Below are 7,662 nucleotides of genomic sequence, written 5' to 3'. Positions count from 1 at the left end.
AAAGAAAAAAGTCATTTTACAGTAGGGACATCTGGCAGATACCACCTAAATGTATGTAATCGAGGTTATAGTTACCAGTAAAAAACGTGGAAGTCATGTTGTGACCCCTGATATGATGTATTGAAAATGGTGTAACTTTAGTCAAGGAGAAAACCAGCACATAAACTTAAATTCAGAGACATTCTACAAAATGCCTACTGAGCACTTTTGAAAAGTGTCAAGGCCATGAAAGAAAAGGAATATCAGAGGAACTGTCACAGATGAGCAGACACCAAAGGACATAAAATATAATATGATCCCTTGCTTTGGACCCTGGAACAGAGGAAGGACAGTGGTAGAAAACCTGGTGAAATCCTAAGAAAATCTATAGTGTAATAAACAGTCTTACAAAAATGTTTGTTTCTAAGTGTTGATAACTCTGGATGGTTATGTAAGATGTCAACACTGGGGAAAGCTGGAAACAGGTTAAACTCTGTTACTGTTATGACAAGTCTTCCGTAATCTCTGCACCCAACGCGGGGCTCCGACTCATGACCCTGAGATCGAGAACTGCATATTCTACCAGCTGAGCCAGCCAGATGCCCCCAAAAGTTAAAAATTTTAAAGCTCTAAAAATGCTTAAAATCTTGGATTGTACCTTTTGCTGCAATTTTTTGTTCGCACCAAGTTCCCCTATACATCAGAACATATACTTACTAGTTTCTTAAAGTCTATTCCGCACTTACATACATGCCGTTTTGATATGGATTATACAGAGGAACGTTCGCACCCACGGGAAGGAATCCTCTAGACAATCCATTTGGAAGCGCCTCCCAAGCCAACATCAGGGACATGGAAGGAGAGCAGTGTCGCTCTTGCAGTGGTGGCAGTGGGGCCACAGGGTGCTTGACGGCCGGGCAGTGCTGCCCCTCTAGGCGCAGCCAGGGTGGGGGCAGCGTGGATGTGGACACTGATGAGGCCCCTGGAGTCCCGGGCGTGTGTTCCACCGAGTGAGGCTTCCCTCACCTCCCCAAGGTTCTGCTCACAAGCACACATCTCATCAAAATGAAAACATAAGCCCTTTTACTGCCATGGTAGGGAAAACATCCGCTATATATGGATTACTTGAATGAAAACGAGAAGTCTGCATGCCAAGAAAAATGACTCTATCTTGCAATAAAGATCCTTATCCAGTAATAATAGCTAACAGTTTTCAAAGCTTATAATATGTCAACTCTTGTGCAACGCTGTGCATATGCAGGACCTCGTCCAGTGTTGGCAATGCAGCCAGGTCCGTGCTGTCAGCTCCAGACTCCAGATGGAAGAATGGAGGTGAGGTGACGTTGAGTAACAAGCCCAAGGTCACAAGGACAGGAAGGGACATATAAAGGAGTGAAACCAAAGTCTGTGTGACTTTAGAGCTCACTTAATCACTAGCATGTATAGCCAGGTCTCATTCCAGAGCAGAAGTTTCTAGATGATTTTTGAGTATGGGCATATCTACTACATTAAAAACTAGCTAAAATGTTTCTTTCACTTTTTGTAAACATATCTAAAGTGAACATGTAATAAAAACTTTTACAAACAGATACATATGCCTTTTGGATGGAGACTTGTTTAATTAGCTGGTGAATACTTAGGGCGTATTGAAACTTGAATCTACCTCCTTTAGCTTTTGTGGAGCACTGTGGAACATTCTAGGCACCCTGTCTTCTTCATGCTAAAGGCATCCGCGTGGTTACCTGCTAACGAAAAGGCAAACGAGACTCCTTTACCTATCTGGTTGGTATAGGAAGGGAGTGGAAGAACACGAAGCATTTTGTCTCCTGTACTTCTGACGTCACTATCATCCCTCAGGCTTCACGGGGTAAGATATTTGGGAAACCTACATTCTCCTCCAAAATCCCCTTTCATTTTCTTATTTGGCAAAGCGTGACTCTCCCTTACCAGCAGCAAGTCAGCGCAGTCTGTATTTGGGTTGCTTTGGAGATCTTTTTTAGTGGCCTATACAGAGAAGAGAGCAGAAGTTCCGGTGGAGAGATTACTAGGAAATGATCTGGTTCCAGCATCTTTCATAGCACTTGTCTTTATATGTTTAAGCACTGCCTGTGTGACAAGCCCTGCCACAGCTGGACAAAGAAAAATGAGAAACACATCCTCTGCCTCCAGGAGCTCAGTTTCCTCGGGAAAAGAGACACAGGCGATCACATCGTAGGACTACACACAGCCCCCAAGGAACAGGGCAGAGAAAGCACATACTTGTACTTAGGAAAAGCAGAATGCCAGGGTCTGAGGTGCAGGCTGGGGTTCGCCAGGCAGGGAGAGGCACAGACCATATCCTGGGCAGAGAGAAAGGCGTGTGTGCGACCTCAACAGCCAGAGGTCAGGGAGGGCAGGACACCAGGCTGGAGCGGCAGACAGAAGCCCAAATGACACGGGTGACCACCTGTGTTACCTCAATTATCGTCTTAGTGAATTCTAGAACACGTCTCAGTGTACAGTCAGTGTATGCCTCGTAGTAGGTCCTTAAAAAACATTAACACTCCAAGAATGTTTTGAAGTATGATGTCGTGTCTATCATAAGTTGTAAAAGCAGGTCAAGAAGTATTAAACTATTTGCCAGAGATCTTTTTTAATTAATGTGATATACTGCCCTCTAGTGACGATAAAACTTTCTATCACAGTCTGTACCGGTAGCTTTCACTCTAAAAACTCTGGTTCACTCATATGTGGAACTTAAGAAATAAAACAGATGCACGTAGGGGAAGGGAGAGAAAAATAAGGTGTAAAATGGAGTCAAACCATAAGAGACTCTTAATGACAGAGAACAAACTGAGGGTTGCTAGAGGGGCGGCGGGCTACGTGGGGGATGGGCATTAAGGAGGGCACTGGAGACGAGCACTGGGTGTTGCATGTAAGTGATGAATCACTGAGTGCTAAAGCCAATACTACACTAAATGTTAACTAACTTGGATTTCAACAAAATTAAAATATTAAAAATGAAGGGAGGGAGGGAAAAGCAGATGAGTGCTTCCCAGGGGTTGGAATGGAGAAAGGGTTGACTACAAAGGAACAGAATAAAGGCATTTTGAGGAGAGTGATAGACTGTCACGTGATTGTGGTGGTAGTTACATGATTGCATGCATGGATCTAAACTTATGGAACAATACACCAAAAAAAGTGAATTTTAGTCCATATAAATTTTTATAGTGAATAAAAAGTAAAACAAAAAGAATGCTGGTTCAAACACACGAAAAGATGCTCAACATCACTCATCATCAGGGAAATACAAATCAAAACCACAATGAGATACCGCTTCACGCCCGTCAGAATGACTAACGTTAACAACTCAGGCACCAACAGATGTTGGCGAGGATGCGGAGCCAGAGGGTCTCTTTCGTGCTGCTGGTGGGAATGCAAACTGGGGCAGCCACTCTGGAAAACAGTGTGGAGGTTCCTCAAAAAATTAAAACTAGAACTCCCCTTTGACCCAGCAATCATAGTACTAGGTATTTACCTAAAGGATACAAAAATGCTGATTTGAAGGGGCATATGCACCCCAGTGTTTATGCAGCGACTATCAACTATAGCCGAAGTATGGACAGAACCCAAATGTCCATCAAGTGATGAATGGATAAAGAAAATAAACACACACACACACACACACAGGAATACAACTCGTCAATCAAAAAGAATGAAATCTTACTCATTTGCAACAATGTGGATAGAGCTAGAATAAACTAAGCCAAATAAGTCAGAGAAAGACAAATCCCACCAAGATTTCATTCATATGTGGAATTAAAGAAAATAGAGCAACATAGGGGAAGTGAGGGGAAAAGAGAAGAAAACAAACCACCAGAGACTCTTAATTTTTTTTAATGTTTATTTTTGAGAGACAGAGCTTGAGCAGAGGAGGGACAGAGAGTGGAAGGCAGAATCCAAAGCAGGCTCTGAGATGTCAGGACAGAGCCCGACTTAGGGCTTGAACCCACGAACTGTCAGATCATGACCTGAGCCGATGTCAGACACACAACTGACTAAGCCACCCAGTCGCCCCCACAAGAGAGACTTAAATACAGAGAACCAACTGAGGGTTGATGGAGAGAGGTGGGGGAGTGGGAATGGGCTACATGGGTGATGGGCATTAAGGATGGCACTTGTGCTGAGCACTGGGTATTGTATGTAAGTGATGAATCCCTGAATTCTACTCTTGAAACCAATATTGCACCCTATGGTAACTAAAATTTAAATAAAAGTTTTTTAAAAATCAGTCATCTCTGACAACATTTATTTATTTTAATTTATTGTTATAAACTGGTTCATGATATAATTCATTCTGAAAGTAAATTATGAGCTAACTTTTTCTCAAATAGTAAATTGGGTAAGTTTAATAATACAAATAATATAAGTAATACAAATAAAATTCCCTCATGGACTACTAATAATAATCAAACCAAGTAAATATATTTTCTAATTTATATGCATTTTGTATATATTATCTCAAGCAAGTGTCTACTAGAAACCTACTTTTATTCTTCAGCATGAAATCCTTAAATTTCCCCAAGGATTACAAGACATATATATGTAGTACTGCTTATTGTTATAATAGAAAAAATGTAATAAAACACTGTGACAATAGGAAAGTCGATAAATTAGGTACATTCATATGATGACTGTTATGCAACCCTTAACATCATGTTTTTAAAGAATATTTAATGAAGTAGAGAAATAGCAATGACCCGTTAGGAAGTGGGAGGAGAGGGTGCAGAGTGTATGAGCCGTGTCTGAACTCTGGGAGGGGACAGCACAGGCAAACATGCACGCAGCCGGGAAATTCACGCAATCGAGTGTTCACAGTAGTGGTAGCAGGATTTCAGGGGATTTTTGTTAAACGTAATAACTTTTTATGTATTTTTCACACTATCTGTTTTGTGTCCATTATCTTTTTTATCAGATAAGGTCCAAAAAAATTAAAAGCACATGAGATTGTCTCCTCTGGTTAAAGTGAACACAGGAGTGGAGAAAGTGGCCCGCAAAGTCTTGCCGTCCAGGCTTCCTGTGAGGCTGAGTTATGGCCCATGAACCAGAACTTCCACACCGGAGGCGAGGGTGCTGGTCACAAAGGCATTTAAGCCAAGATTTCTGAGAGGGGCTCCTATAACTTGGGAATCAGAGGACAAGTAACTGCATAAACTTGCTTTGGTCCCGCCTTTCCCCCTCCTGCTGCACTGCAGGAGCCCAGACTGGAGAAGGAAAACCAGTAGTAAAGGGTTCCCTTCATGACTGTTATGGCTCACACGTCCTAAAATGTGGATCATGACCCCCAAATTATTTATGAAACTCCCTAAAATAGTTTTAAGTATCCGTTTGTAATGTATCATTTTATTGCTTATGTAGTAATTGTCATAATGTCTCTCTCCTAGAAATTATTATGATGTCCAGATATTAAAAGAAGCTTAAGAGGCGCCTGGGTGGCTCAGTCAGTCGAGCGTCCGACTTCAGCTCAGGTCATGATCTCACAGGTCGTGGGTTTGAGCCCCGCGACCGGCTCTGTGCTGACAGCTGAGAGCCTGGAGCCTGCTTCGGATTCCGTGTCTCCCTCTCTACCCCTCCCCCATTTCCCTTTCAAAAATAAACATTAAAAAAAATTTAGTAAAAAGTTTAAGTAGTAAACTTTCCAAGCGTTTGCTGCCAGTACAACTGACAGAGTGTCACATTGGCTTCAGGTGCACAACACGGTGGTGGCACAGGGCTGTGCACGTGCTTGCCGCAGTGTCGCCACCACTCACCCCTACACAACACCTTCCCAACCACTGCCTACCACTTCCGGAGAACTCGAAATTAGGAAAGAACTTTACACATCATCTACTCCAGACGCCTCATGTCAGCAATCCAAGCGCTTCATAAGTGACGTTGGTTAAAACGTTGACATCTAAGATTCTAATGGTCATGAAATTAAGCTAGTATTTTGCCTTTTGGTTTCTAAATTCCAGCAAAGAAAGAAAAGAAAAAAGTATTTATCCACAGAAAAGTTATTTATTGAAAATTTGTTCAAAGGTATGTGGTTTATTTCTGTATGTGTTCAAGCAATACAATTCTACCTCTCAAATCATCTCTCTGCTTGGGACGTCAGACTCAATAGGGATCAAGTACAATAAACGGAGAGCCTGGGATCCGCACAGCCTGGGAAACAAGCAACTTCAGCGAAATGTGATCAATGTTCCCGCAGGAGAGACTCAGTCGCAACTCCCCGCAGCTGTGGCTCCGGAAGTGGGGCCCAAAGGAGCTTTCGACCAGCCACGCGTGGGAAGGAAGGAGGGGTGATCTGGGCCTCAGAAGCAGTGAGTGTCGCCGGCACTTCCATAAATCCCCAAACCAGACTAGGGAGGGGGCTTCCAGGCAAGGAGAGCCGGGAGCACACTCACCCCTGCTCCTTCCTGAGCCCGACTTTCAGGAGGGGACCAGGAGAGGGTGCCAAGCCAGACACCCCGAGGGGGACAGCAGCGACCCTCTGAAAGCCTGGAAGCAGTGGTCAAGTGCTAAGGGACCCAGGTGGCCCAGGAGGCTAAACCCTCTGCTGGACAAGGACCCTAAAGGCCGCTGGGCCTGCACAAGCCCCGGAGAGCTGGTCTAGAGGACAGCAGGTAACTCTGGAAATGGGGAGGGGGTACAATGAGGTTGAAACACCATTAGTTAAAAGTCTGTTGAAGAAAAAGTTAGACTCCAGATCCAACGTTTTCCACCATACAGCTGGTGACTCCTTTTCCCAAAGCGAAACATGTAAGGAACTAACAGAGAACTTTGTTTAACTGTGAAAGGGCAGTTAGTGGTCACCGTGTAGCTCCGGCCAGACCCCCTTCAGTCGGCGTCTCGGGCCAGCTGGTGGGAGTGCTGGCAACGGAGAGCTCTCGGGCCCAGAGACCCCCCGGCGGGTCGCGCTCAGTCCCTGAGGGCACCTCAGCCGTTCCAGGCCACTTTGCTTCAAGATAGGACGATTCTTTTTTATTTTCATTTTTATTTAAATTCTAGTTAGTGAACATATAGTGCATTATTGGTTTCAGGAGTAGAATTCAGTGATTCATCACTTACATACAACACACAGTGCGTATCCCAACAGGTGCCCTCCTTAATGCCCATCCCCCATCTCACCCTTCCCCCCACTCACCTCCCTCTAGCGACCCTCAGTTTGTTCTCTTTATTTAAGAGTCTCTTATAGTTTGTCTTCCTTTCTGTTTTTATCTTACTTTTTCTTCCCTTCCCCTATGTTCATCTGTTGAGTTTTGTAAATTCCACATGAGTGAAATCATATATTTATCTTTCTCTGACTTATTTCACTTAGTATAATACCCTTCACCTCCATCCACATTGTTGCAAATGGTAAGATTTCATTCTTTCTGATCGAGTAATACTCCGTTGTATATGTATATACCACATCTTCTTTATCCATTCATCACTTGATGGACATTTGGACTCTTTCCATAGTTTATTGTTGATAGTGATGCTATAAACATTAGGGTGCATGTGCCCCTTCAAGTCAGCACACCTGTATCCTCAGGGTAAATACCTAGTAATGAAATTGCTGGGTCGTTGGGTCATTCTATTTTTAACTTTTTGAGAAACCTCCAGACTGTTTTCCAGACTGGCTGCACCAGTTTGCATTCCCACCAGCAGTGCAAGAGGGTT

This window comes from Suricata suricatta, chromosome 11 (assembly GCF_006229205.1).
Source record: "Suricata suricatta isolate VVHF042 chromosome 11, meerkat_22Aug2017_6uvM2_HiC, whole genome shotgun sequence".
Lineage (NCBI taxonomy): Eukaryota > Metazoa > Chordata > Mammalia > Carnivora > Herpestidae > Suricata > Suricata suricatta.
The sequence above is the reverse complement of the archived record's forward strand: the minus strand, read 5'-3'. Positions refer to the sequence as shown.